The following is a 20,063-nucleotide window of genomic DNA, read 5'->3' on the forward strand; positions in this document are numbered from 1 at the left end:
ATCAAACATGCTTTTCACCCCAAAAGTTCGTAAAACTGTATAAAGAGTGGGGTCATGAAACTCACTGTTTAATAGATAATCAGTAGCACGTCGGTTCGAGGTTTGTGTAACTTGTAATCACGGTTTCCTATAATCAATATTATAATAATATTAATATTTTAATATTATATAATCTTAATACTAAACTGGGCTATATAACTAATCTGGGTAAAGTTGGAACGCTCAGAAAGTGGCAATAGGCTTAGATTGTGATGTTGTTCAATGTCTAATACTTAAAACTGAACTTGGCTCAGATTCCCATTTTCCCAGCCGGGCCAAGTTGTTTGATTACGCGTTTAGATAACAGTTATGGGGAAATAAGCTTGGGTAAATGCATTGGTTAATAAAATGATTAAGTTACAAACTACGCTGGGGTCCCGAATTAGCTACGGGGCCCGTTTCCGTTTATTCAGTTTGATTTGAGAAGAAACGCGCACAATCTATCCAGATTGTCCAGGTTTCTCATAGAAAGGTTTGTTTTTACTTAATTAATCCAAAAATATGATTTTTGTTCACTCTTGGTGTTTTGATATTCACGCAGGTTCGTTATTCACGAAGTTGCCAGTTTTTATAAAAACTGAATTTGTTTAATCTTCAAATTGGCATAATTAATTAACCGTTAATCATTAAATTATGAAAATTTAGCCACTTATCAATTAAAATTTGTAGATTTTTATAAAAATATTTCTGGAATTATTTACTGGTTTATTAATTTAAAAAATCATTTTATCAGCTATATTTCGCTTGAAAATCGTCTGTTTATCCCAATCAATTTCCAAAAATTCCACAAAAATTCCTGAATACTCAAATTATGTCCCAACAAAACCTGTATCAATTCCAGAATGTAAAAAGCTCGTGCAATATTCTATTTGGCACAAATTCGGCTATAAAAATTCACACGAACGTATATGCACAAAACACCCTTAGACTTCTCCAAATGATCCCAAAATTCATATGTGATCAAAATACATTAAATCTGAGTTTCCTGAAAAATTTCATAATTTTCGAAGCATTTTAACTATTTTTCTCCATTAAACGTCCCAATTCGGTAATAAATTCACCAAATATTCTCGGATGGTCAAAAAATTTCCAAATTTGAACAGGGACTCAATGACATGGTTCCTGATGTCCCTGCAAAATTTTAATGCCTAATAATATGCACATCACAACCTTAACCTAAACAGCTTGTAAGCGAGTGTTACAGCATTACCTTAGCGGTTTTGGTTCGTTTCCGCCTTTCTAATCAACTTTTCAAGCTCTTGTTCTCCTATGTGGGGCTAGATACAAGTCCTATATCACAAACCAAGAAATTTTTCATCAACATAACAGCCCTTGACTTAGGGTTTCGGCTAGTATACAAAAACGAACTTTTGAACCGTAAAAATGCCGTTTAAACCCTTTAATCTGTGTTTATGGCCAAAAAAGATCATGATTCTGATTTTAAACTAGGTTTAGCATCAAACTATGTTTTTTAATGATTTTTGAGGGTTTTACATGGTTAACTATGATTTTTAACAATTAAAACAAGTAATTATGATTTTTGAGGGTTTTACATGGTTAACTATGTTTAATCAAGGTTAAACAAGTGTAATAGTTGCTTATTTAAGTTTTTTACCTTAGGGTTTGAAGATTTTCTTGACGAAGAAAGGTTTTTTTCCATAATTTGCGTGTGGATGAATGTGCAAAAATATCTTTGAACTAGTTTATATGTGAAAGAAATCAAAAGGGGGGGGGGGTCCAATGTTGCGGCCGGAAGGATGTTTAGGCCCCCTTGGACCCATTTTGGCCCAAATAACCGATTCCAAAGGCCCAAACATGAGAAGACCAGTCCAAATTTAGTTCGGCTTCGGTTTTTGGCGCGAAAAACTTATCGGGTGCGTCAAATAGTGCGAAAACGCGTGTTTTTCGGCTAGTTTTGTGTAAAATTATAAAAACATACTATATGTTTGTAAAAATCGAAAATATTTTCATGGATCGCTTAAAACATTTCAATTAAGTGTTTGGTAAGTCTTTTTCGGCTTAACGGATGATTCAATGCTTGGTTTGTAACTATCTTTCCCATTTAAATCTATAGCGAGTAGTTAAACGAGCGTGTTTTCGTTTAACTTGTTTGCTATCGAACTAAGGCCATATTACCAATATTTAGCATATATTAAACGTATATCACTTATAGATGGCCCCCCCCGGGATATCTGGGTCATAACCCGACCCGTTCGGTTAATCGTTCGTTTGTTACGCGTTTATTTGCTTAATCGGTAAATACATACTGAGGTGTACCTTGTTTTGGCTCAAATGTCACATTCTCCCCCCGTTAGAAAATTTCGTCCTGGAAATTTGATTATTCAACTTTGTCCTTATTTGGAAACAGGTGTGGGTATTTCTTTTTAAATTCCGATTTCCGCTCCCACGTGAATTCGGGTCCCCGTTCTGAATTCCACCGCACTTTGGCTAGAGAGATTTTGTTGTGTCTTAATTGTTTTATTTTTCTCTCTAATATTTCCATCGGTTCTTCAACGAAATTTAGTTTTTCGTTTATGTTTAAGTATTTTAGTGGCACAATTTCGGTTTCGTTAGTAAGGCACTTTTTCAGGTTTGATACGTGAAAGACATCGTGAATAGAACTTTACTCCAAAGGAAGTTTCAGTCGGTAAGCTACAGGACCGATCTTAGAAATTACTTCATACAATCCAATGTATCGCAGAGCTAGTTTACCGGTTTTATCGAATCGAATGACGCCTTTCTACGAGGATACCTTGAGGAATACTTTATCGCCTATTTCAAAAGATAACGGTTTCCTACGAACATCAGCGTAGCTAATCTGTTGATCTCGGGCGATTTTCAATTTATTAGAATTTTTACGGATTTTATCGGTGGTTTCTTGAATCAAGTCAGATCGGGTAATTTGAGTGTCTCCGACTTCAGTCAAGCACAAAGGTGATCTACATTTCAGACTGTACAACGCTTCGTATGGTTTAACTTGAATGCTACTGTGATAGCTATTATTATGTACGAAAATTCAACCAGTGGAAGATGTTGATCCCAATTCCCACCGAAGTCTAGTACACAAGTGCGAAGCAAATCTTCTAAAGTTTGAATGGTTCGCTCGGATTGACCATCGGTTTGGGGATGGTAGGCGGTGCTTAGGTCAATTCGGGTTCCCAAGGCTTCTTGTATGGCTTACCAGAAACGAGAGGTGAAACGGCTATCACGATCGGAAATAATTGAAACGGGTACGCAGTGTGGGATACGATTTAATTTATGTAAATGTAAGCAAGTTTTTCGGTTGTGTAAGTGGTTCGGATTGGAAGGAAGTGTGCGGATTTGGTTAGTCGGTCAACTATCACCCATATTGCATCATTTCCCCGTGAAGTTTTAGGGAGGTGTGTTACAAAATCCATGGTAATTTGTTCCCATTTCCATTGTGGTATTTCCGGTTGGTGCAACATTCCCGAAGGTTTTTGATATTCGGCCTTAACCCTCGGACAAGTTAAACATTTACCGACATACGTGGCTATATCCTTCTTCATACCGGGCCACCAATAATACTCCTTCAACTCCTTATACATCTTATCTGTTCCAGGGTGAATGGAGTATTTGGACTTATGGGCTTCGTCCATGATCAAGTCACGCAGATTGCTATGAGTGGGAATCCAAACTCGGTTTTTGTAGTATAAAATTTCGTCGGTTCTTTCTTCAAAGTTTTGTTTAGTCCCATGTAATTTTTCATTCTCCAAGTAATCTCCTTTCAGAACTTCGCTTTGGGCAATACGGATTTGTTCGGTGAGACTGGTTTGGACAATCATTCCAAGTGCTCGGACCCGTAGTGGTTTGATCCTGTCTTTTCTACTCAAAGCATCTGCTACTATATTAGCCTTTCCCGGATTGTATCGAATCTCACAGTCATAATCGTTCAACAGCTCTACCCATCTCCTCTGCCTCATGTTTAGTTCTTTCTGGTCGAAAATGTGCTGTAGGCTCTTGTGATCGGTGTATACTGTACATTTGGTGCCGTATAAGTAGTGCCTCCAGATCTTAAGTGCGAAAATAACCGCACCCAGTTCCAAATCATGGGTAGTATAATTCTTCTCGTGCACCTTTAACTGCTGAGAAGCATATGCTATGACTTTATTTCTTTGCATAGGTATGCATCCTAAGCCTTTCCGGGACGCGTCACAATAAACTACCAGATCATCAGTTTCCTCTGGAAGACTCAGTATCGAGGCTTGGCATAGTTTCTGTTTCAGCAATTGAAAGGCCGCTTCTTGGTCTTCTCCCCACACATAAGCGCGATCGTTTTGAGTCAAAAGGGTTAAAGGTTGGGCTATGCTAGAAAAGTTAGCAATAAAGTGCCGATAATATCCAGCTAATCCCAAAAATTGGCGGATTTCTTTCGGTGACTTTGGGGCTTGCCAATTTTTGATGGCTTCAATCTTACTCGGGTCTACATGGATTTCGTGTCGATTAACAACGTGCCCTAAAAATTGAACCTCTTGTAGCCAAAATTCACATTTTGATAATTTGGCATACAACTTTTCTTGCGTCAACAACTCCAAAATGGTTCATAAGTGCTGATCGTGGTCCTCTTTGGTTTTCGAATATATCAAAATGTCATCAATAAACACGATGACGAATTTCTCGAGGTACGGTTTGCAAACTCGATTCATAAGATCCATGAAAACTGCGGGAGCATTAGTCAGTCCGAATGACATAACTAAGAATTCGTAGTGGCCATAACAAGTTTGGAACGCCGTTTTAGACAATCTTCCTCTTGAATTTTAACTTGATGGTAACCGGATCGAAGGTCAACTTTTGAGAAATAGTTTTCCCCTTGAAGTTGGTCAAATAAGTCGTCTATTCGTGGAAGAGGGTATCGGTTTTTTATGGTAACTTTGTTTAATTCCCGGTAATCAATGCACATTCTAAAACTTCCATCTTTCTTCTTTACAAACAATACAGGTGCTCCCCAAGGAGAATAACTAGGATGTATGAAACCCTTATCTAACAATTCCTGTAACTAGTTGGATAATTCTTGCATTTCAGAGGGTGCCAGTCGATAAGGTGCCTTAGCAATAGGGGCTGATCCTGGGATTAAGTCAATACGGAATTCAACCTGGCGGTTCGGTGGTAATCCAGGTAAATCGTTAGGAAAGACATCAGGGTATTCACGTACAACGGGGATATCTTCTATGCGTTTCACATCAGGGTTCCTAATGGTCACATTTGCCAAGAATGCCATACAACCTTGGCGTAAACATTTCAACACTTTGAGATGAGACACGAGAGGTAATATCGAACCGGACTTCTCTCCTTGTACCACAATCATCTCACCATTCGAAAAGGGGATTTTAACTGTCTTGTCCTTACACACAATCTCTGCCTTATAGTTGGTTAACCATTGCATGCCGACAATAACATCAAAACTTCCTAGCTCTACCGAGAGTAGGTTAATAAAGAATGGGTGGTCATTTAGAAAAATGGAACAGTTTTGGACTATTTGGTTGACAGTTATAGAGTTACCGTTAACGAGTTCTATAGTATAGGGATTTGTTAGTTCACTAACTGGCATATTTCCCAAGGATACAAAATTAGTGGAAACAAAGCTTCTATTGGCACCCGTGTCAAATAATACAGAAGCATATTGATCAGAGACTATAAATGTACCTGTCACCACATTTGGGTCTTGTCGTGCTTCTCCTGACCCAATTACAAACGCGCGTCCTCTAGGCGCATTTGAAGTCGATGCTTGGTTCGGTCTAGCAATTGCTCTTGGATTCAACTTGGGGCAATTTCTTCTAATATGATCTATACTACCGCATTCATAACAGGCACGGTAGGTTGTTGCGGCTGAAGTCTTTTGGATAGGTTGTTGGCGGATTGGTTGAGGTCTAGGTAGTTGTGGACGACGAGGTTGAGTTGCTTGGGTTGCTCGGCTCACAATTTCTACACCTGCTCTGCAATTATAGGCATAATGTCCAGTTCTACCACATTTCTGACAGTCTGCATTCTCCCACATGATGGTAATTACATTTATCGCACTTGGCCAAGGGTCCCTTATACCTGTCTTGTTTCGTATCTGAACCAGTTATAGCATAATTTCTTATTGTTGGACATGCATGTTTGCTTGATTGTCCTCCTTGTGATCTTATCCTGTAATCGGTTCGTTTCATACCCACAGATTCTCCAGCCTTTCTCAATACTCCACTCCTTACCAAGTCAAAAGTCACAATGCCGGCTTGAGTCACGACATTCTGAAACGACGTGTGACCCACGGAGTTTACCAAAGTCCTCACTTCTGGGGCTAAACCCCAATTATAACGTTCAACTCGTTTGTCTTTGGGAGTTACTAACCAGGGTACTAAGCGAGTCAGTTCATTGAAGCGGTTTGTATATCCCAAATGATCCGCTCCTTTCATTTCTATGCTCCAAAGTTCATGTTCTAATCTCTGTATTTCGTTCTTTGGGCAAAAATGTTCTAGCATCAATGTTTTGAGTTCAGCCCATGTCATGCGATTAACCGTATCTTGTCCTTTTATTTGCACCGTAGTATTCCACCACATTAATGCGTGATCAGTAAACGTAGAGGCAACATACTTGACAATGCTTTCCGGTGGACAATTGCTTATATTGAGGACAGATTCAGTCTTTTCTATCCATTTGATTAACCCGTTTGGCCCTTCAGTGCCCTTCAAATCAATCGGTTTACAGGCCATAAAGATTTTAATCGAATATTCTCTTCGAGGGGGATTAGGGTTGTTATTGTTATTGTTTGGGTTCGGTGGAGGATTATTGTTGTTGACATTATTTGCCTCAGGTGGGGGATTATTTGAATTGGGAGGGGCGTTTGTATTAGGTGGGGGAATGTTATTTGTGATAGTTTCAGTGTTGTTTGGGGGTACATTGTTGATGGGTTGTTGGTTTGTTTGCATATTTGCGTTTACACCGGCAGTCACCTGTGTTACAATAAGTGGGATTACTGCCTGCATTTGCTGAGCAATCATCTCGGCTATTTCTGCCTCAGTCATAGGATTTGCTTTCTTTGGGGCCATTCTATAATGATAAACAAATATAAGCCAATTAATACTAATTCCAGTATACGGCACATTGTAACCATAATCACAATAAATATTGCATAGTGAATCAAATAACACACTGGTATTTCACAAACATGCCCTGTATTTTGTTAACAAAAGGTACATAGGCTTAGCCTGAAAAAGGCTAGTGCTTGCCTGTATATATCAAAATCTGTCACTAAGTGAGACTTAACCCTGTAAGGGTCAATGCTTGTAATAATGTAAAAAATTGTGCCCCATGTTAACATAACATACTACTATATACATATATGGAGTACCAAAAGATCACGTACACATATCTGTAACATCCTACATCTATCCACACAAACGATAGACTAGCCACAAACATAAAAACAACAACACCGTAATCATCCAGTAACAGTTCCACTGTCGAACTATCACCCTATCCAAACACCAATGGTGGTAGGCATCTGACTGCTGCAAGTTCAGTACTATCTACTGTAACGTCAATAAGCACTGGGTCACGTCTATCCTTTCCTGGTTAATGTTAGCTATGACTATCGAGTGGTCTATCACACGGTCAGTCAGGACAGACATCCAAGAGTTGTTACCTACGTTTAGGAGGTCAGGGCGAGGGGTAGATATACTCAACGAATGGGAAGATAAAGTATCTGCCCTAGGATGTGAAGGTCCTCCCCGGTAGTGGGTAGATCTGAATGGAATCGAGGTGGGTCAATCGGGGTTACCCGAATACAAGCAGTCTGTCGGACTCGTGCAGTAGCTGAAGTCGTCGGCGACAGGTGAATAGGTGGAGTGGGTGATCTGGCTACCCTAGCAGGTGAATGGTACTGACTGTTAACTTCGTTTTGATCTATGCGTGGTGACCGGGGTCGGTAACTATCGTATCTGTAGCCGGACAGGTCATGCACATTTCTGGGTAGCTCTCTACAAATAACTTCTTCTTCAACCTCTTCCTCATCCTCCTCCGGTTCCTCTTCTGGGTCCTCCTCCTCTGGATCCTCCTCGGGTTCCTCCTCTGGATTCTCCTCCTCGGTAGAGATTACCGGTTCTTCTTCCGGTACGTAGTCGTTATTCCTTGACATAACTCTGCACAAAAGTTAGCTAGCGCTAACTATTGTCGGGGAGATTAATTAATTAAGCCAATTTTAATAATAATTACATTAGAATATAATATTAGTTTTATTAAAATTTTAATTTTAATTATTATTAGAATTAATGCTGAATATTAATGAGTATAATATTCATAATAAAATTCACCGTCATCAACAGTATCGTACGTATACGTATTTATACACCTTGTTCCAGATAAGCACGTATGTGTTTTACATATATATATATATACGTACTCAGTATTACTTTTTATACACATATGTTGCCATTTTTACCTATCTGCACATCCCGCGACTTTTCCCTGAATTCTCTCATATAAGTAAGTCTGTTATTAAGTTCCGGACCACAATAACTCACTTGCCCTCCAAGTTCATCCCGGCATCCATCAGTATATAATATTAATTTATTATTTAAATATTTCCCAGAGTTAATCGAGCCTACGGTTATATTTTAGGTACCCTAAGGGATAACCTAATCCTTTATAACCAATGGCTGATACCAACTTCTGTCACACCCCGACTAGCATAATGCGGAAGCGTAAAACGGGAATGTAACAGACACCTCTGGTATCAACAACATTGTTTATAAAGAAACATTACAAACTAATTTACATTATATTACATTGATATTTCTTTGTGTTCAAACTAGGTGTTACAACGAAATACGTTCGTTAAGCTATTCTATTCGTACTAATAACCTTGCATCTATTCACATAGCATCGAGCATGTTCCACAATAGATAGCACGACATCACTTTATTCCAACTATGGTAATCCTGAAAAGCAGTTTAAAACGGGCCAACTACTGGAGTTGGTGAGTTTCACGAGTTTCAAGAAAACAGTTATGAATATTCACAAGTTAACACTTGTAATCATGATATAAGTATGTATGTAAATGATGTAATTATGCTAAGCTACAGTGAAGCCTTGATTGTATGTTCTGCGTGCATCCATTTCCTACGCTCAATCAACCACTGTGGCTCCCATTTCGCCCACAACATGCCCGGTAGCTATGTCTAACACTACATAGCCTGTATATATAAATATGGTCATGTGCAAACGGCGCTATGTGACACGGAAACCAGGGCGATTCCGTTTGGGTTTGTCAAACCAGTAGTACTATTCACAAGCCACCGGCTCGAAGTTAATCACTGTGATCATGGGGACTTTTGTGTGTTAGCACTTAGATAATTCACATCATTACAAATTTCAGATTTGTATACATAATCAAACATGCTTTTCACCCCAAAAGTTTGTAAAACTGTATAAAGAGTGGGGTCATGAAACTCACTATTTAATAGTTAATCAGTAGCCTGTCGGTTCGAGGTTTGTGTAACTTGTAATAACGGTTTCCTATAATCAATATTATAATAATATTATTATTTTAATATTATTATAATTTCAATACTTAACTGGGCTGTATAACTAATCTGGGTATAGTTGGAACGCCCAGAAAGTGGCAATAGGCTTAGATATGTTGTTCAATGTCTAATACTTAAAACCGAACTTGGCTCAGATTCTCGTTTTCCCAGCTGGGCCAAGTTGTTCGATTACGTGTTCAGCAAAACAGTTATGGGGAAATAAGCTTGGGTAAATGCATTGGTTAATAAAATGATTAAGTTATAAAGAAAGATCACATATTGGGGTCCCGGATTAGCTACGGGGCCCGTTTCCGTTTATTCAGTTTGATTTGAGAAGAAAGGTTCATTTTTACTTAATTAATCCAAAAATATGATTTTTGTTCACTCTTGGTGTTTTGATATTCCCGCAGGTTCGTTAGTCGCGAACTTGCCGGTTCTTATAAAAACTGAATTTGTTTAATCTTCAAATTAGCATAATTAATTAACCGTTAATCATTAAATTATGAAAATTTAGCCACTTATCAATTAAAATTTGTAGATTTTTATAAAAATATTTTTGGAATTATTTACTGGTTTATTAATTTAAAAAATCATTTTATCAGCTATATTTCGCTTGAAAATCGTCCGTTTATCCCAAACAATTTCCAAAAATTCCACAAAAATTCCTGAATACTCAAATTATGTCCCAACAAAACCTGTATTAATTCCAGAATGTAAAAAGCTCGTGCAGTATTCTATTCGGCACAAATTCGGCTATAAAAATTCACACGAACGTATATGCACAAAACACCCTTAGACTTCTCCAAATGATCCCAAAATTCATATATGATCAAAATACATTAAATCTGAGTTCTGAAAAATTTCATAATTTTCGAAGCATTTTAACTATTTTTCCCCATTAAACGTCCCAATTCGGTAATAAATTCGCCAAATATTCTCTGATGGTCGAAAAATTACCAAATTTGAACAGGGACTCAATGACATGGTCCCTGATGTCCCTGCAATTTTTCAAGGCCTAATAATATGCACATCACAACCTTAATCTAAAAGCCCGTAAGCGAGTGTTACGACATTACCATAGCGGTTTTGGTTCGTTTCCGCCTTTCTAATCAACTTTTCAAGCTTTTGTGCTCCTATGTAGGCTAGATACAAGTCCTATATCACAAACCAAGCTATTTTTGATCAACATAACAGCCCTTAACTTAGGGTTTCGGCTAGTACACAAAAACGAACTTTTGAACCGTAAAAATGCCGTTTCAACCCGTTAATCCGTGTTTATGGCCAAAAAAGATCATGATTCTGATTTGAAACTTGGTTTAGCATCAAAGTATGTTTTTGACTGTTTTTTGAGGGTTTTACATGGTTAACTATGATTTTTAATAATTAAAACATGTTTATATGATATTAATCAAGGTTAAACAAGTGTAATAGTTGCTTATTTAAGTTGTTTACCTTAGGGTTTTAAGAGTTTCCTAATGAAGAAAGGTTTTTTTTCCAGAATTTGCTTGTGGATGAATGTGCAAAAATATCTTTGAACTAGTTTATATGTGAAAGAAATCAAAAGGGGGGGGGTCCAATGTTGCGGCCGGAAGGATTTTTCGGCCTCCTTGGGCCCATTTTGGCCCTAATAACTGATTTCAAAGGCCGAAACACGAGAAGCCCAATCCAAATTTAGTTCGGGTTCGGTTTTTGGCCCAAAAAACTTATCGGGTTCGTCAAACAGTGCGAAAACGAGTGTTTTTCGACTAGTTTTGTGTAAAATTATAAAAAATACTATATATTTGTAAAAATCGAAAATATTTTCACGGATCGCTTAAAATATTTCAATTAAGTGTTTGGTAAGTCTTTTTCGGCATAACGGATGATACAATGCTTGGTTTGTAACTATCTTTCGCGTTTAAATCTATAGCGGGTAGTTAAACGAGCGTGTTTTCGTTTAACTTGTTTGCTATCGAACTAAGTCCATATTACTAATATTTTAGCTTATATTAAACGTATGTCACTTATAGATGCCCCCCCCGGGATAACTGGGTCATAACCCGACCCGTTCGGTTAATCGTTCGTTTGTTACGCGTTTATTTGCTTAATCGATAAATACATACTGAGGTGTACCTTGTTTTGGCTCAAATGTCACATGTGCCTCCACCTTTGTGGAATGACTATGTTCCAAAGAAACCAAAAGGTTTGAAAAAGGCAGTCAATGTGGAAATCAATACGCTACAGCATGATATTTCTAAATCTGTTGAAAATGAGAGTTCTGGTTGTGATTCTGCAACTGGAATAAAAATGATAGAAGTTGTGTTGAATGAGGAAGGTGTTAAACCTCATGGGTTGGGTAATCATAAGAGTGATTTGGATAAACAAAATAAAGTAGATGAAAACTCCTCAAGATTTGCAAAAACAAGTTTCTATAACAAGCAATCTTCACGAGTTAATCAATTTCAAGAGAAATAGATAAAGTTTGTACTTGGCAAAACTTCAGAGTCTGAAAAGGAAATTAAATTCAGAAAACAGTCAAATGATGAATTTTATCGTTTGAAAGCTGAACGTGATCATGTTGAATCAACATCTCTGATCAACAAGTTTATTGATAGGAGATGTTGTTTTGGTTGTAATGAGGTTGGACATGTGTTTTATGCTTGTCCTAATCGATACAAACAAGATCACATTTCTAGTCAAAAATCTCAAAAGATTGTGAACAAAAGACATGGATTAGGTTATTTGTGTGATAAGAAACCAGGCTGTGTCATTTAAAATGTGAAAATTTTAAAAAGAAATGAATCAGTGAATGCTAAAAGGATTGTTCAAAATGATGTGTTAAAATCAACAATTTCAAAAATATTTCAAACATCATTTTATAAAAAGAAACAATATGTTGGTCAAAACTGGGTACCAAAATCTGTTGTTAAAATACCTGAGTGTGATGAGAAAGTGAATTCTACATCTGAGTCATCAACTTTAAGTGACAAATCATTATCATGTGATTCAGAAGTTGAGGATGATAGGTTGTTGTTTAAACAAAAACAACCCAAGACCAAGAAGGCTTGGGTTTCCATGTTTCACTAATCCATTAACGGTATGTGTAGGGGCTTCCAAGATCTCACGATTCTCGTTGGATAATGGATAGTGGAGCCTCTAGGCACATGACGGGTACTCTCTACTTTGCAAAATGATGTTAAATCAATAAGAGGAGGGTATGTTGGCTTTGCTGGTAATCAAGGTGGACAGATTGTTGGTGAAGGAACTTTAACGAATGGAAAGGTTACATTCGAGAATGTCAACTACATTTCTGAGTTGGAGAATAATCTACTAAGTATATCACAGATTTGTGATAAACAATTCTCTACACACTTTACTGATCGAGAATGTTTGATTTTGAAACCGGGGTTCAAAATACCTGAGGAATGGATCATTATGCGTGCTCCTCGTGTGAATGATCTTTTTGTCATGAACATGAGTATAGCATCTACTTCATCAGGGTCTGCTCAGTGTTTCATCTCAAAAGCATCTGAACGGGAATTTGTATTATGGCATCGGACGATGGGACATATAAGCTTAAGAAAAATGAACCATCTGGTTCACAAGAACCTGGTAGAAGGAGTTAACTTGAGAAACTTTCAATTGACTGAAGAGTGTTCAGATTGTATGAAGGGAAAGCAAAAGAAGAAACCTCATCCAAAGAAACTTGTCAACTCCATTAACTTACCTTTTGAACGTCTTCACATGGATCTTTTTGGCCCAGTAAATTGCAAAATTATCACAGGCGAATTTTTTTGTCTTGTGGTCACTGACGACTACTCAAGATTTTCATGGGTGATGTTTTTGGAATCTAAAGATGAGACATTTGATTCCCTTATGGTTTTGTTCAAGAAACTCAAGACATTGTACAATCTGCCAATCCGTCGTACCAGAAGTGATAATGGAACGGAGTTCAAGAAAAAGAAAATGCTAGAATAGTGTACTGAACGGGGAATTCTTCATGAATTTAGCCCACCGTACACTCCTCAACAAAATGGGGTTGCTGAACGAAAGAATCGGACTTTGATTGAAACGGCTCGAACTATGCTTTCTGATTCAAAATTTCCAGTTAACTTTTGGTCTGAAGTAGTAGTGGCAGCTTGTTATACACTTAACCGGGTGCTTACAATCAAGAAATTTGGCAAGATGTGTTTCGAGCTAGTTAATCGTCGAAAACCCAATTTGAAATGGCTTGAACCGTTTGGGTCAATATGTACTATTCTTGAACCAATTGGGAAATTTGGTCGTAAATCCGTGGAAGGATTCTTTGTGGGGTATGCTAGTCCACTCAGATGTGTTTACATTCCTAGCCTTCACAAGATCGTTCAAGTTCAAAACATTGACTGTCAACGATACACTCCTACCGTACAAAGACCAGGAGATTGAAGGCTGTTCGATTATGAGAGTCTATGGGAAAGTTTACAACTCCTGATGGTAGATTCATCCGAAGAAATTTTGATGATGTGATAAAATCAACAATTGTCGGAAAATCAAGAACTTATGTCTGAAGAATCAGTGTCTGTTTCTCAAAATCTACCTGAAAATGTTCAATCCAAGGATGTTCTAGAAACTTTTCCAGTTTTTGATGACAATGATGACACAGATGAGGAGATAATTGAAGCAATCTCTCCATCCATTTCTCATACTGAAGAAAATGTTACAAATCTTCAATCCAAAGTGTCAGTACCTTTAGAGATGGTCCAGAGAACTGTTTCTTATCATCCCGAGGAGAATATTATTGGAGATCTGAATGCGGGAGTATAAACAAGACGACAACTTGATCAGAATCTTCAATGTTTCTATACTCATATTTCTCCGTTACAAAATCGATTCTCATTAAATTGTTTTATTTCTCAGGTAGAACCAAAGACGTACAAAGAGGCCATAACAGATGAAAGTTGGGTGAATGCAATGCAAGAAAAACTTACGCAGTTTGAGAAGCTCGGAGTCTGGAAATTGGTAGACTTGCCTGAAGATAGAAAGCAGATAAACACCAAGTGGGTGTTTAAGTGCAAAAGAGATGAAAATGGAATTATTGTAAGAAACAAGACAAGATTAGTTGTTTTGGATTCAATCAAAGAGAAGGTATCGATTACAATGAAGTTTATGCACTAGTTGCAAGGCTAGAGGCTATTCAGATCTTTCTACAATTTGCTTCTTGGAAAGGCTTTAAGGTTTATTAGTTAGATGTTAAGTCTGCATTTCTTAACGGAAAAATCAGTGAAGAAGTCTATGTGGGACAACCACCGGGGTTTGTCGATCCGATCCACAATGACAAAGTGTATCTACTTGATAAAGCCCTTTACGGTCTCCATCAGGCCCCAAGAGCCTAGTATGAGACGTTGTCCCAACATCTTTTGGACAACGGTTTTTTTCAGAGGAATCGTTGACTGTACACTCTTCACTAAATTTGTTGATAGACATCTACTGATCGTGCAGATGTATGTCGATGATGTTATTTTTGGGTCGACAAACGATATTCTGTGCCAACAGTTTGAAGAAGTAATGAAGGAGAAATTCGAAATGAGTGCAATGGGGGAGATGAAATTTTTTCTTGGAGTTCATGTAGAACAGTTGTCAGATGGTATCTTCATCCATCAGACCAAGTATGTCAATGACGTATTGGCGAAGTTCAACATGACTGATGCATCGACTATCAGTACTCCTCTACCATTGAATCATGGTATCGGTCATGATCCCAACGGGGAGAAGGTTGACTAAACTTTATACCGATCCATGATAGTCTCATTAATGTATCTTACTACTTCTCGGCCAGACATCATGTATGCTACATGTTTGTGCGCCTGATATCAATCGAATCCAAGGGTCTCACATCTCATGATCATCAAAAGAATTCTATGTTATCTCAAGGGATGTACGGGGTCGGTCTGTGGTATCCAAAGGATGAGTAGTTTGTGTTGAAAGCATATTCTGATTTAGACTATGGAAGCTGTAAGTTTAATGCCAAATCTACAACGGCGGGGTGTCAGTTCTTCGGCAAGCGTCTTGTCACCTGGCAATGAAAGAAACAAACCACGATTTCGTTGTCTACTTGTGAAGTTGTGTATGTAGCTGCTTCCAGTTGCTGCTCTCAGGTACTTTGGATACAACAACAGATGCGGGACTATGGTTTGAATTTTCTTACTACCCCTATCTTCATAGATAATAATGCAGCTATTTCCATTACTAAGAATCCGGTAAACCACTCTAAAACTAAGCATATTGAGATACGGTATCACTTCATTCGTGATTGCTACGAAAAGAAGTTGATTACTGTAGACAAAATTCACACCGATGAACAAAAAGCAAATCTTTTCACCAAAGCTTTTGATAAGTCAAGATTTCAATACTTATTAAAACTTAATGGTTAAAAAGTTTTGGGTGGTGTTGATAAGAGGGTTACTGAGATTACAGGTGTGTTCGATACCTTGTGATCCTGAGTATCAGAGTCAAATTTTCTTTTGTAAATAGTTTTTCATATAGTTTTTGATTTTAAGGGAGAATATTTCAAGAAAAACCAAAAACATTGAAAAATTTGAAAAAGCCAAAAACATTGAAAAATTTGAAAATAACAAAAACATTATAAAAATGTTGCTACTCAGAAAATGAGTTTTTGAAGCAGAAAGGGAAGATGATAGTACATTGATCATCTGGTTCCAAATCTAGTAAAAAATAGGCATAAAAGGCTGTATGCTTAAATGTATTGGTGCTTTGGTAGTCCTTTAAAAACAAACAAGTAAGGAAATGTAACTGATATAAACTAAAATTGCCAAATTGATGGGTATTAGTTTCTAACAAAAGTCTTGATAATGATGGCATAAATGTAATAGCTGGTCATACTCAAGACTTTTAATCAGTATGATCATTTAAAATTGTTAAAACATAGCTATCAGTAAGTGGTTAACGCTTCAACGGTGTATGGTCTTATGGTCTTAAATCCTGTATTGATGGGATGCTTTAAGGTTCCTGGATCCATAGCTATCAGTAAGTGGTTAACGCTTCAACGTTGTCCCCTTGCTCGCGTCTTATTACCATTAAGAAACTGACCACAAGGGACAAAACGCTTGAAAGCCGACAGATGAAATCGTGCATACTCGTCCATGGGAAAGGACCTTAGAGTATTGCTTGATAACGAGGGTATGTCTTGTAGTGGGGATTATTTGCTGATATGCTTTAAATAAAAGTATTTTTATCTTCTGATTCTAAGATTTAATTCAAGTTGGGGTGACTTTGTGAAAATCAAATTAAGCCTGAATCAAGATTAGAACTAATAATTGCCTGAGACTTTGTGCTTAATTGAACGAAATTAGAAGTATCACCGAAATTCCTGAATCATTTGTTATTGGAAGGTTTAGGTGGACAATAATACCATTGACTAACTTAACACCAGTCATATTAAACGCTGAAAATAAAATTGTGATGGAATGACAATTTGTTTAATATGATTCCCTGCTCAAACTCACAAAAATATTTGAATTTAGTATTGATTTCTAGTTTTCAATATTGAGTTGTTAAGTTTCTGTAAATATTTGTTTCTTTTGAAAACCAAAAAGATTTTCTTTTCTGATTTAGTTTTCGACTCTTGATGGGCGGGTGAACTATATCTTTGGGTGTTTTCATGGATCAACAAATCTTATAAAGTTTCTTCAAATCAAAATCAACAAGATCAAAATATGTATCTGTTTTACTCAAGGTCATTAATTTGGACATGGTAAAATAGTGATTTTTTTCAAAATTTAGCTTACTTAAGTTATTTTTCTAATGTACAAGGACATTAAGTTGTACTTGTGACATTACATTGGTGAGAACAGTCATGAATTCAAATGTTTGATTGGTCATACTTATGTAACGTATAAGTATGAGACTTATATGCCGCATAAGTTATGCGCCGTATAAGTTTTACACTTATACGCCGTATATGTCAGGGTATATATTGAATGATTTACGCCGTATATGTCAGGGTATATATTGAATGATATACGCCGCATAAGTCACTTATGCGTTTGAATTTCCTGATTTTGCTCTGACATTGATACACATATCATACAAAATCTTCTTGTTTCTTTGATTGTTAACATCTGTTGGGGTGATTTACACACCATTCCAGATCTTGAAGGTGAGAATTTGGTTTCAAATATGAGTGTGAACAATACCGTTGGCACGTATATGTCAAAATTGATCTGAATAATCCATGGTTTGATGCAAACTAATGATCAATTCATCATATAGATTGATATTACGAGTGTGTTGATAAGATTTAATTAGGTTTATATGAACTAAAATGATTAGATCTGAAAGTTGAAACTTATTCGTTCATGTATATTGTTATTTTTCCCATGTAAACATGATAACATCATAAAATTGAATTCAAAATGTATAGGCGATGCTTGTATGATTGGTTATTATGTCCAAATGTGTTGAAGATTGATTGTTTGGATTTTGTTCAAAGTGCAGACTTATACGCCGTATATGTTTAGACATATTCGGAGTTGACCAAAGTCAAACCTTTGGATATATCTGCTGATAGGACTTATACGCTCTTAGAACTTATACGTTGATATCTACATACCCGCTGATATAAAACTTATGCGGTGAAACAAACATATACGTTGAATGAAACCAATATTAACATGTTTATGTGTTTGATTGCAGATGTGTTTGATTACTGATCCTAAACATAATATTTGTGCTTACTTGAACGAAGAGGATCCCAAAGCATCAAAGTTCAAAGTGATCATGACATTTCTAAAAAGATCAAGAATTTACAAAGCTATTACACACTTGGCTGATCCGTATGAGAGCATTGTAACTGAGTTCTGGAGTACTGCAAAAGTGTTTGGTACAGATATTCAGGCTACTGTTCAAGGAAAGAAGATTGTAGTGGATGAAATATTAATAAGAAAAGTTTTGGCATTTGGAGATGAAGGATCAGATCCTGTTAATCTAGATGAAAGATTGGTGAAAGGATACATGCTTTGAATGGGATACAGAGATTCATTAAACAGATTAGCTTTTAGGAAGACTGCATTGTCAAGGCCATTCAATTATCTTGTTTATATTATGGTACATTCTCTTGGACATCGGAAGGGTGGATATGAGGAAATCTTGGATTATCAGATGAGCATGATGACTGCTTTATGTTTGAACCTTAAGTATAATTTCTCTCGTATGATCTTGGACAATATGAAGATGAATTTTGGAGATGATCAATGGTTACAGTATCTAAGATTTGTACTAATGTTTGTTGAAGAAGTATTTCCTGGAGTCAAAAAGGAGGGACGAATAATATTTTTGGATCATGTTACAGGAAACAATCTATCAAAGCTTGCTACTTATAAGAAGATCAAAGAAGCTGATATTCCTAAGTTCAGAGGATTATTTAGGCATCTCAAGAATCCAGGATATGTGGCATCTTCTGATAATAAACGGAGGAATGATGGAAGTGACTCTGACAAAGCTAAAGAAGAACGATTAATTTTAGAGTTTAAACTAGTGGGTAAAAGGTTTATTAAGATTGAGTCGGACTCTGAAGGAGAATCAGTTACTCCTAAGAAGAAAAAGAGAAAAATTATGAAGAAGGAAGTTGTCACACTAGTTATAGATGAAGAGGTATATTCAGCTACTTCAGAAAAGGACCAAGAGGAAACTGAGTCTGATTCTAAGGGTCGAAGGATGAGGTTAGCCAATCCCAGGGCTAAATTTGAAAATCGTGTCGAAAGTTCAAAGAAACGTAAGTCTACTGATGAGCATGATGAGACTTATGTTCCAAAGGTTGCTGTTGAAAAATCAGTTAAACCAAAGAAGATTCGTATCAAGAGAAAATCAAAGAGTGCTATTTCACCAAAGTTAAAGTTGATTGACGACCCTGATAGTGAAGAACCTGAGATTATTGTGACTCCTATCAATCTAGCCTTTGTTGTTGAAGAACCAGTTGTCGACTTGGGCAGAGATAATAATGTACTGAAGACACCAGTGGTGGAACCATCTCTTCAAGAACAAGTGCCACATGTTTCACCAAAGCCTACTAAAGTTCCTGATTTCAGTTTACCATCTCTAGATGAAAGTTGTTTTGGTGATTTTCCTACTTTTTGTGATCATGATTCATTAAATGCTACGGTTACTGAGCAAGGAATAAGGATTGATAGTCTCGTAGTGGAGAATGAAAGGTTGAGGAATGAAAATGCATAACATAAGCAAATTATTGAAGATGGTGAATTGAGGAGAAAACAACAGGCAGATTTATTGAATCTTCATATGTGATACTTTGCAATATTGGAAGATAAATTGGGGATTAATCTGGTTGAGGAACTTGGAAGGTCAGAAGATAAAGTGTTCACCAGGGTATATAGTGGTGAAGCTTTGTCTGAAGAAAGTAATTTCAAAATACAGTATGATCAAGACCGAGTTGAAGCTAAAAGGTAAAGGAAAGATTGATGAACCAACAGTTCATTTTGAAATTCTAGAGGTTGGTGGATCATCATCAGG

The sequence above is a fragment of the Bidens hawaiensis genome, unplaced genomic scaffold (genome assembly GCF_021521415.1).
Source record: "Bidens hawaiensis isolate Kalapana, Puna unplaced genomic scaffold, B.hawaiensis_p1.1 tig00029585_1, whole genome shotgun sequence".
Classification (NCBI taxonomy): Eukaryota; Viridiplantae; Streptophyta; class Magnoliopsida; order Asterales; family Asteraceae; genus Bidens; species Bidens hawaiensis.